The following is an 11,149-nucleotide window of genomic DNA, read 5'->3' as shown; positions in this document are numbered from 1 at the left end:
GTTGCAAATTACAACGTCATAAAATTGAGAATTATACACAAAGTGTTAATTAGACTCACTACACAAACTAAAAAAGGGCTCTTGCATCTTTTTCTTTGTCTTAAAACCACTTCTCCACGGCAGAGCATGGTGGCACTACAGTACACGAACGAGTCAAGCCTTTCTCCTCCGTCCTCCTCTTTTCTTTCCCCTGCTCCCCCTTTTGTACCGCTCCCCACGTGTCCAATATATTAGCAACCCAAATTAGGAGAGGCCGGGCCTGATGTGGAGTCGGGTTTCAGTCGCGGTGGTGCGGTGTGTCCACAGATCGGCCAGTGGATGCTGAGGTGACCGTTAAACGGAGGTGCGCGTTAATATTCAGACCCGGAGGAGATCCTGTAATATTCTGGTCCCGTTTGGTGAATGGAGGAGTGAATGCGGAGCCGCTCACACCTGAGGGGCTGAGGCTATTCTTCGCCGGTGAATGCACGGAGTGAATCTGCGTGAGAATTCAGTCTCTTTCCTATGGATTTAATGCTGATGCGTTTGTCTTAAAAACGATCGGTTTGCGACTGGGAACAGACTGGATACATCTGCATACAAATTGGATTTGGGTGAAACAACGGATGCTCACAGACAAGCGGCGGAGCTCGTTCAAATGAATGTAAGGATCAATGTCGTTATCATATCTTTAGCTATGACTCTAGACAATCTGCTTAACTCAAATTCTGGCACCGTTTCTCATGGGTGGCTGATATTTTAGCGGCATGAGGGGTATTGCTTATTTGCAGTAAAAACCAAACGCTTCTTTGTGCATGCAGTTTCATTCATTCTCTTGTTTTTTTCATGCCCTGATGAAGTGACTGGTAGGCTGTAGTATTTCATGTCAGCTGGTTAAAGCATGCAGCTTTCTGCGTTGATACGTTAAAACGGACAGTATTTTATGAATGGATTGACAGGTAACTCATGCTACATCTCCTCTCTGTAAAGTAATGCAAGGAACTGAACCAAAAACACCAGAATGATATAGACCTGCGTATTTATAGTTAAAGGCTTGTGAATTAATGTTATGTTCTGGTGTATTCGCATTTCCCACAGGCAGGTGTGTGTGTGTTACTGTACCTGTTATAGTGGACAGATATTCTTCACAAGAAATGCCTCAGTACAGAACATGCATTTAACCTTTTCATTCCATGAAAGGTTCATTAGCTACATTGGAAAAAGGGTTATTAACCCTTTAACTACCCCACCAAGAAAAAAAAATAATGTTTGGATTGGATTTCTTAACTCCTGATGTCCCTAGTTAACACACTCAATGCATTTTTTTAACACATCCCATAATTTCTAAAATATCAGCCTCTACCAAATGGTTGTTATGTTGGTTTATGGTAAAAGTACCGAAATTAATACATATACTATGAAAAATGTGAAAATAAGTGTAAGATTAATTTATTAAAAAAAGATTAAAAATAAAACATTTCTTAATACTAAATTACCTTTATTTTTGGAAGTATGCCATAAAATATTTCCGTTTCTTATTTAACATGTTTTCTTTTTCTTTTCTTTTTTACAATAAAACAAAAATCAAGTATAGTGCAACAGGATTTGTTTTGTAAACCATTATTTAAAACAGTCATTCAGTAAATGACTTTAACAGTCATTATTTAAAACAGTAAGAACATGGTCAACTGTTTGGTAGAGAGGCAGTCAAAGGGCTATAATAAAATCAATAAAAAGACCAAAACTGTTTCTTTTAAAAGTCTTAACTAAATGGTTATTTGTGTGTATTCCTGGACCTTTCTTCCAAAACTGAGGGTAACTTCGGTGTGACTTCAGTTAATCAGTTTTGTTAATATTAATTATTAATATTAATGAGTACAACATCCAGCTGTGCCAGAACACATACAATCTAACTTAAATCATCTTTCGCCACTTTATTGTTGAGAAAACATTTGAAGTAACTTTTATTCTAATTTCTTGAAATTTTATCTTGGATTCTTAAAACAAAAAATGACCAATGAAAAGGTGTGAGGCACCAAAAGTGTACCATATTGAAATTGATTTGAATAATATTTAATAAATAGTCAAAAAGTGTGGTAATGATGACCATCCAACAAGCTAATTCAGAATAGTGTTTAAAATGTCACAAATCCAGTATTTAAATTTCATAATTAAATAGAAAATGAGACGTATAATTGCAAAACGGTCCTCTTTTTGGGAAAACCCTTTCACCAGGCTGGCTATGATCCTGAATAGTTGACTGTGAATACTGCTTCATACTTCTCACTGTGCCTGCAGGTGTTTCAAATAAACCTGGCACTGGGTATTTTGTTACATCCACTTTGAAAGATGTTTTCTTATTGTACTGACGGCCCAGAATTGTTCCCATCCTTCACCCCACCAGTATGCAGTCCTGTATCTTACAGAGTAGCCACATTTTGCCAGAGGAGCAGAGGGAGTGGGATTGCTACTCTATCTATTCCTCGCACGTAAACTGAACAAGCAGAGATCAGTTTCTTCTTGAGCGTCGAGGCGTGCATTCTCCTGAAAACAGACTCCCATTTTTTAACAAGAGACACATGTTTGAGTTTTTGTAGGATTACCAGATTTTTTTTGCTCTCTTTCATCGGCCACTGCGGCTACCGGACGCATATATAGTATGTGCCTGCATGCAACGTGTGACTGCACGCACCTCACGACATCACAGCTTGCCTATTATTAAGGTCCCTCATTCGAGCTGCACAGGCTGTAATTAAGTATCGTGAGCGTGCAGTTAAATAAGAGAGCAGTTTACTCACTCATGTGTGAAAGGCATGTAACAGTGGTGGAAATGACAGAAGTGGCATTGAAGGGTTGTGTGCACTCCACAAGTACAGGGATGTGGATTTGTGATGGCAGATGTATACTTTATGACAGCGTTTCACATCTTAAAGTGTGGACAACAAACCATGGCTTGTAGTCTTGCTTACCAGACTATCAAGAGTTTACCAAGTTTGGAATATACTGCAGTTACAGTTATATGTGGACTTTTAAGCGGGTCTGAGAAAGTCACAACAGGAGTTTCAAAAATGGAGGGATGAATGAACCACAGACGCTGTCTTCTGATAAGATGTAGGAATTGATTTAGTTTGAGCCTCAGATAAAATTATAGTAAGAGAATATCAGTTGTACACTTGGTTTTGGGGTGTATTATGGGATTAAAAAGTGCACTAAATATATCGGACAGAAGGACAAATGGCTCTCGACTCATATAGTGTGCTTTTTTTTAAGTGTATGGGGCAATTCTGAACACAGCCTCCATCATTAGCTGTGCATTTCTACTTTATTTTTCATTAAATTGCACAAATTTAAATTGCAGATTAAAATTACACATAAAAACTACTATAAATGTAGGAATATTTTGTAAAATACAATAAGAATATATAAATGTTTTGCATTTACAGGTCAGCATGTTTACATAAGTCACAATATTATTCTTCAAAGATGTGAGTGGTGTTTATTGGCTGCTGAAATACAAGCTGAAAAAGGTTTATATAGGTATTCTGGATCCACAGTTTCTCAGTAATCGAGTACTGTTACCTCCCATAAATGCCTCATGCATGGCTGCTTTCTCTGCCATTATTGATTGGATAACACACCTACAGTATGTGTTAAAATATGTGCAGTAAATCTACCAACATCCATCATCATGATTTTTGGAACGACTTGACAGGAATATATTACGTTTTAATCGCATAATATCAGTTGATGTAATTGCTAACAATATTATTATGATAAAATGCACAAAAGCATGCACGTCAATATAATGGGCGCTCAACCAAACAACAAAAAAATGCAAAAATATTCATAAAGGTAGCAACAAGGTGTGAATATCTTAACTAAATTGTTAGGGCTGCACAATATTGGAAAAAAAATGACATTGCAATATTTTCATTCATTGCGATATACAGTTGAAGTCAGAATTATTAGCTCCTCTGAGTTATTAGCCCCCTGTGTATTTTTTCCCCCAATTTCTGTTTAACAGAGAGAAGATTTTTTCAACACATTTCTAAACATAATAATTTTAATATCCATTTCTAATCACTGATTTATTTTATCTTTGCCATGATGACAGTAAATAATATTGTACTAGATGTTTTTCAAGACACTTCTATACAGCTTAAACTGACATCAAAAGGCTTCATAGGTTAATTAGGTTAACTAGGCAGGTTAGGGTAATTAGACAGGTTGTTGTATAAAGATGGTTTGTTCTGTAGACTATCGAAAAAAATAGATTAAAGGGGCTAATAATTTTGATCTTAAAAAGGTTTTTAAAAAATGTAAAACTGCTTTTATTCTTGCTGAAATAAACCAAATAAGACTTTCTCCAGAAGAAAAAATATTATCAGACATACTGTGAAAATGTCCTTGCTCTGTTAATCATCATTTGGGAAATAATTAAAAAAAAGAAAAAATTTCAAAGGGGGGAGGCTAATAATTTTGATTTCAACTGTATACAGCCTGCCTGCGATATAAATGCAATTTCAGCAGATGACTTGAATAGCTTGAAAAGAATTCATAATTTTGGATCGTGAGTGTATCTGTATAAAATATCTAAAAATAATTACAAGAAAAGTTAAATAAAACAGATAAAATATGCAAATAAACAATGGATTATGATTTTCAGGAGAGTCAAACAGTATTCAGAAGCAGAAATAAAATAATCACCGTATAATAATAAAAATAACACTATCGTTTTAACTGAGTTATCGTTATATTGTGCAGCCCTAAATTTATTATGAAATATTGCAAAAGTTCGACACACAAATCTATAATGGATACCACAGAATATTGTTTTGCAGACTTGGATACTGCTCTATTTCCATTTTAAAGGACATCTGTTCATTGGATATTGGCCTGTCAATCAACGTATTGTGTCTTCTGTGTTATAATGATTGGGCGGCCTCTCAAATGGGTGTGGCTCTATAAAATGATGGGTTGTAGTAGTAGTCAAATATAGACAAACCCAACTGTTGGGAAAAATTCTTTTATAATTTTAAATTTAACCCAATAACCAGGTTTGTTTTTTAGAGTTCATGGTCTTAAAATAACTTTAGTCTCTACCAAATAACTTATAAAAAAGGGATTTTGGCTGCTCTGGAGCCTCTTTTCCAGCATCAGATCATAGCTGATGTCAGGAGCGCAGGGCACATGTGCGGCCTCAGCGTGAGACATGCGTTCTAAGGCAGTAAAAGAAAGACAAACGTGGTGAGGGGGAGTCTGTTCATACTGTTGCCCATCAACACTTGGAAACTGATCAGAGGCAACACATGGGGGGAGAGGCGCTGTTTGATTTAATTAGAATAAGCCAGGAGAATAGGGTGTGTGTTAGAGTAGGAGGGGGGATTTCAAACCACACTCCCACTCTCACTGGAGGATCATTACTGCCGCTTATGTATTTTGTATTGCATTGACTGATTGCTGTTTAGTATAAATGTGAGTTCGCCACCCTCTTTTTTAGCAGACATTGAAACTCTAAGATTAGAAGTGAGGTCTGAACTCTTTGTTGGTCAAGGGGGAAACCGCGATTAATCTGTTTCCTGCAAACACCGCAGTCGGAAAGGGGAGAAGGAACCCATTTGCTGAGTGATTTCCCTGTCTAGATGTCATATCTCAAGGGTGTATATCCAGTTCTCTTTCCTTACGCTTTTAATTGAAGCCTTATAATCATCTGAGAATTGTTCTGTGGAGGAAACAGATTGTGTGTGATTTTGCTACATCTAACCAAAAAAATATTTTAAGTTATGCTTGGATGTACCGATTTGTTCTCCTCCCTCTACTAAATGGGTGACATAGTCAATATTTATACTTGTTTCTACATTTTATTAACTCAAAAAACCTTTATTAAACATACAATTCACTGCAGTTTTCAGCTGTAAAATCATTAACACTAAAGGCAGTAAAAAGTAAACAAATTATTCTATATTATATGCTTTTCATACAAATTATGATTATTATGTATCATATAAACACCTTCATTAGTTTTTTAATGATGTAGTCAACTTGCTAGGTAGCTCACCTATTACAAACCCTGTTTTGACCCTGGTATTTCGCAGACATTTATTAAAACAATGTTTTGTGCTATTTCTAACACAAACCCACAGTGTTTGGACGTTTTGTGGCTATCAGAGTATTAAAAATACCACCTACTCTCTGAAGCATTTTTCATGGTCTCCTTTGATGTACTGTATAATGATGTGAATTTATTTAGCAATATTAGATTGAAAACTAAGGAAAAATGCCATATATAGTTTACACTAGGGCTGTGGGATTAATCAAAATCGCAATCGCAATTTGAAACATTGCAATTAGCTAATCGCAATAGACTGTGAAATGAAATATACATGTATTATTTCATTTCCCACGCCCAGAGCAAATACATGACTGCCGTCTGTGTGTGATAGTCTTACTAGCCAATTGAGTGAGCACACTTTCGTTCTGCCCAATCAGAATTGCTTAACCAAACTATGGGGAGCGCCCACTATAAAAAAAAGAAAAAAAAAACCCAAACAGGAAAGCGTAGGATCATGGCGTCTTCTGCTTCAGAAGCATTAATAGACAAATTCATATCAAAGAAAAACAGAACATCGGTAATATGGGAATCACCATACACCATACAAAAACAGGTCATTTGTAACAATTGTTGCCACAGCATGAGGAAATACAACAACCAGCATCTAAAAAGTCCCACAGGCGGCTAAATGAGTAGTGTTCTGCTAAAAAGTCAACTGAAAGTATTGCCAGTGACAATCTAGTTGCAAGCAACAATTGTTTCAAGCATGTTAGTTTGCTGTGTGTTCTGTATTTTTATGATTATTATTATTTTGTTTATATAATAAGCTACTCTCCCTAATTTGAGTTCAACTTGTGTACAAAAAGGAAAGGTCATTTTATATGTTTACTGCTTGCTCTAGAGAAAAAAGTGTTTAATTTCTGAAAATTTTAAAAACTATTTGAATAAATGTTTTAGTAAGTTGATATCTTTTCAGTTCCTTTTTTAACTAACACTGCAATTTAACAGTAAGAAGCTATGATACAGATTATTGAGCTGAAGCTTGACTACAAAATTAAATCGCAAATCAATTCGAAATTGCAATATCTGTCAAAAAACAACAACAACAACAACAACAACAACAAAAAAAACGCAATTAGATATTTTCCCCAAATCCCCTAATAAAGAAATCAAAAAAGATGTTCAAAGTGGTCAAAGCAGACAGATTTAAACATTAGATCTAAACAACAATATGTGTCTCTCTATCTACTTGTGATCTGATTGACCAAAACCAGGAATGTTATTTTTAGGACTAAACAGAGTCCTCTCCCAAAGGCCCAGTTCTCCCAAAAAAGAAAATTGTCATCGTTTACTCCTCTTCCACTTGCTCAGAAAATGTTTGACTTTTTTTTTTCTTCTGTTGAAAAAAATCTGAAGAATGTTAGAAAAAAACTGCCATTGATATCTGTAGTATGTTTTATTTCTTCTAAGGATTTCAATCGATACAGAACAAACGAAATTCATAAAAGTTTAGAACCACTTGAGTGTGAGTAAACAGTGAGGAAATTGTTTCATGTTGGTTTAAACTATCGCTTTAAATTAAATGGATGCTCCAGTAAATATTTTAACTCCTATTTGCTTTTCTTAACATTATATGTCAGTATGTTATTTTCAGATGCCATAAAGAATGAACCTTTTAACACCAGTCACCAGACATTCTGCCACTATAAGGATACAACTGAGGTAGCTTTTAGTGCAGGTGTGACCAAACTTTTTTGTATAAAGGACCAAAAACCAAATATCATTGAGAGCCATGGGCCGAAAGTTAAAGTTGCCAAAGGTCATTTCCTAATTTATTTCATAATATTTACAAATAAATAGGAAACATTTCTTTAAATCATCTTAACTAATTCAGTATAATTTTAAATTATAACTTATTATAATAAAAGCATAAATAATTTATAGCACAGTGGAGTTCAATGCAGAATACACTAGTCAAGCTGAATCTGCCTTTGCCTTCATTTTCTCACTGATCTCTCTGCATTGTCCTCTGTCTGTCAGGTGACAGTATGTACAATTAAGGGAACAACAACATTTACAACATTTCATTTCAGTTAGCTTTATGTAGCTTAGCAATAAAACAAACAAACTAACTAACTAACAAAAAAAGTTTAATTAAATCAGAAATTACTGTCTCTAAACTTACTGCCAGTCTCTGGACATTTAACTTGTAAGTGTAATGAACATGTTTCCACTTATTTCTACCACAGACACAAATTCTAACTTCCATTTAACTCCAATTTAGGCAGCAAAAATGAACTTAAAAAAAGCTTTGTGTCTGCAAAAGATTCTGTTTTTAATTAGCTTATCTAATCGTCTCTATTGTTAGATTTTGGAGTCAGTTCCCTGGCGCTTTGGTTCGAGCCAAAGCATTTTAAGTAAGTGCTCCAGTTTGTTACTTTTCTCTTAGGAAAGTTTTTTTTTTCCATTAGCATGTTCTTGCTAAGTCAGTTGACCAGATCTTTTTCATTGTGTGAGTTTGAAGAATATTCTTTAAGTCAGAACATACTGAAATGCAACATCTCAACTCATGTGCGTTTTATATCTCATTACTGATTAATCCCAGCATAACTAGACAAATTAGTGGTGAGCAATTCACAGATCTCTGAATAGACTCGAAAGCTTTGCTCTGCTCTCACCTGAGCAGCTCATTCACTCGGTAATTGTCATTGAATCATTGAGAGCTTCATTCAGGATACTCTAATGAGAGATTCATTCAGGATACTATAAAAGCCATTCACTGCCTATATACTGTATTAAGTAGCAAACTTCAGCTTGCTGGCGATGGCTTGGCTTAGCGCTGCCAGTTTTACCTCTAAAGGCTGGTAATGGTGGTTGTTTTTAAGCATCAGCACAGTGAAATGGGCTGGAAACATGCATTTTTGTAGATAAGGTCCGAGTTTGGACAAGTCAGTGTAAAATTCTACTAAGGCACACTTCCTTTTCCTTAATGGAAAGGTACTTTAGCCGGTGCTGGGTTGCTTTGGGTGTAGGCCTCTCTGTAATTCTCATTTAAACAAGCATCTGGTTTTTGCATCTCAGTATTAACTAACCTATTAGCGTCTGAGAAGTAAAAACATTGTGGTAATTTGTGTAGGTCACGTAATTTGTAAATGGGATGTAATGATGTGATCTGATATTGATTCCTTTATACTTAAAAAGGAAAAAAAAGATGGTGATATGATTAGACTCAAGGATATTTTGATCTATGTATTTAATGATATTACAAAATTAACTAGCCAAATACAATCAAAATGGACTAGAACATCCACAACAAAAACATTTCCATAAGGCAATAAAATAAAACAAGAAATAAATGATGGTAGCAATGTATTAATGATATTTAATAATTGATAACTGAAATCAATTTATTGTAGTGCCTATATACCCACAAATTTTCCTACATTCTGCAATTTTTTTTAAGTGGCTAAATGTAAATCCAGTCTAAAAGCTATGTGTTTCCTTATTTTCCACCTATTGAGTCAACTGAACCCGTCCGAGTCTTGACTGCTTAATCTCTCTGTTTAATGTGTGTACTGGGACTGCTTGCTGTAACCTGGAGACATTGGAAACCTGAGATGTGGCATCTCAATGTTCAACGTTTGTTAAACAGTGCGTCACTGCTTATTAATAATTCAGAGAACTAGTCTCTCTCGCAGTTTCTCTTTTCCTGTTACATCCCATTCCTGGAGAAAGATCATGCTGAACACCAACCTGGATCATAACAGGGAGACCGCAGGGGTTTTCTTCATTCTCTGCAGCTTTCTCCGAGCACACAGCCTGCCTGCCAGTTATAGGCAAAATAATGTCAATCAAATTCTGTTTTAAATATAGACATAAATATAAAAATCACACAGGGAAGAGGTAAACAGCAATTTAATGCTTATTTTGCTCTTGTGTTGGCCTTTGAAAAACCATAGTTGAACCAAATTTTGGTGCACAGTGATGTTTTGACTTTGGTTGGAATGTTATATATAATTTGATCGTCCCATTTTAACATCTACTGTACATCAGTTCACAAATTTATATATATATATATATATATATATATATATATATATATATATATATATATATATATATATATATATATATATATATATATATATATATATATATATTTATTTATTTATTTGAGCTCATAGATAGATAGATAGATAGATAGATAGATAGCATATTAAATGCTAGTAAAGCAATCTACTTATGTTTCAAATAAAAAAAATTGAAAGATATTTATGTAAATATTAAATAAGAGATTTATTCTGATTAAATATTATTATTTAAATTATTTAAAACCTGTCGGCTGTCAAATGGATAACCTTTTTGGTGTGGATTCTAGTTGTTAACCCTTGTGTTTTAACCCTTTTGCACAGCCTTGACACCATATAATCATGCATTCCTGATTGTTGGTGTTTTTTTCTGTTGGGAAGAAGTAATACATTTCATTTTTACTGTTGATCCTCTGTTGGCAGCTTAAACCCTTTAGATAGGCCTGTGCTACAAAAGTTTCTGGCTTTTATATGGAGTTCCATGGAGTAAAACAGCAAATTATAGTATGTGCATAAATACACTTATGTTTACTATGTTCTAAGAGCTGAGATGCTTTTTTATTTTCTCAAACATAACAAGGTAATTGCGCAAAGGTCTCTCTCACACACTCGCACACTATACTTTATGTAACCATACAATTTTCATCCATAAACTAAGGTTTTTTTCACTGCAACTAATGATCAACAGTAAAAAAATTGTGAATTTATTTCTTCCCAACATGGACAACATCAACAATCAAGAATGCATGATTATTTAGTGTCATGGATTTGCAATCAAAAAATTTGATTTATAATGGAAGTCAATGGGGCAAAAACAGCCACTAACATAATGAAAGGGTAATCAGTTTGCCCAGAGTGTAATTTTTGAAAAATTTCAATAAGATTTGTCAACAAAAATCATTCTATTTGCTGCAACACAGAGAAAGTTGTGGCCAAATTAAGCCTCAAAATCACCCCAGAGTGGATAAAAACATCCCCAACAGCACACAAAAATTAAGTGTATACATTAAAACTGATAATGAATTTATAT

General features: G+C 34.6%; 1 protein-coding gene across 1 annotated transcript in view; it reads left to right on the top strand.

Annotated features, from left to right (window-relative positions):
* The first annotated feature begins 286 nt into the window (after nucleotides 1-286).
* The window catches only part of dchs1b (dachsous cadherin-related 1b), a 153,223-nt gene continuing 142,360 nt past the window's right edge, over nucleotides 287-11,149 (top strand). The window contains exon 1 of the mRNA XM_056466169.1: nucleotides 287-643. The gene's annotated coding sequence lies outside the window, so the exon portion shown is untranslated. The remainder of the gene's footprint in view (nucleotides 644-11,149) is intronic.

Source organism: Danio aesculapii, chromosome 10, assembly GCF_903798145.1.
Source record: "Danio aesculapii chromosome 10, fDanAes4.1, whole genome shotgun sequence".
Classification (NCBI taxonomy): Eukaryota; Metazoa; Chordata; class Actinopteri; order Cypriniformes; family Danionidae; genus Danio; species Danio aesculapii.
The sequence above is the reverse complement of the archived record's forward strand: the minus strand, read 5'-3'. Positions and strand labels throughout refer to the sequence as shown.